The sequence below is a fragment of the Trichechus manatus genome, unplaced genomic scaffold, assembly GCF_000243295.1.
Source record: "Trichechus manatus latirostris isolate Lorelei unplaced genomic scaffold, TriManLat1.0 scaffold00257, whole genome shotgun sequence".
In the NCBI taxonomy this organism is placed as follows: domain Eukaryota; kingdom Metazoa; phylum Chordata; class Mammalia; order Sirenia; family Trichechidae; genus Trichechus; species Trichechus manatus.
The window spans coordinates 875855-876137 of NW_004444193.1; positions in this window are offsets into that span (position 1 = coordinate 875855).

A 283-nucleotide genomic window follows, 5' to 3' on the forward strand; every position below is an offset into this window, starting at 1 on the left:
TACCTACTACCACCATCCTGCTGTCACTTAAGATATTTAATTACCTATCTTCATCTTTAAGAAGAAAATCTGATTCTTTTGACATATTCAAAGATAATTCAGTGAAATCTGATAAATAAATAATAAGGTTGAATAATACTTCAATATTTTTAAAGTAAGTATTCAGAAACATATCAATCATGAATAACAAGTTGGTGTATGACAGAGGTGGTAGTATATTTCAGATATGGAGAAATAATGGATTAGTTGATAAATTATGTTAAGGCAACTCAATAGCTTTTTT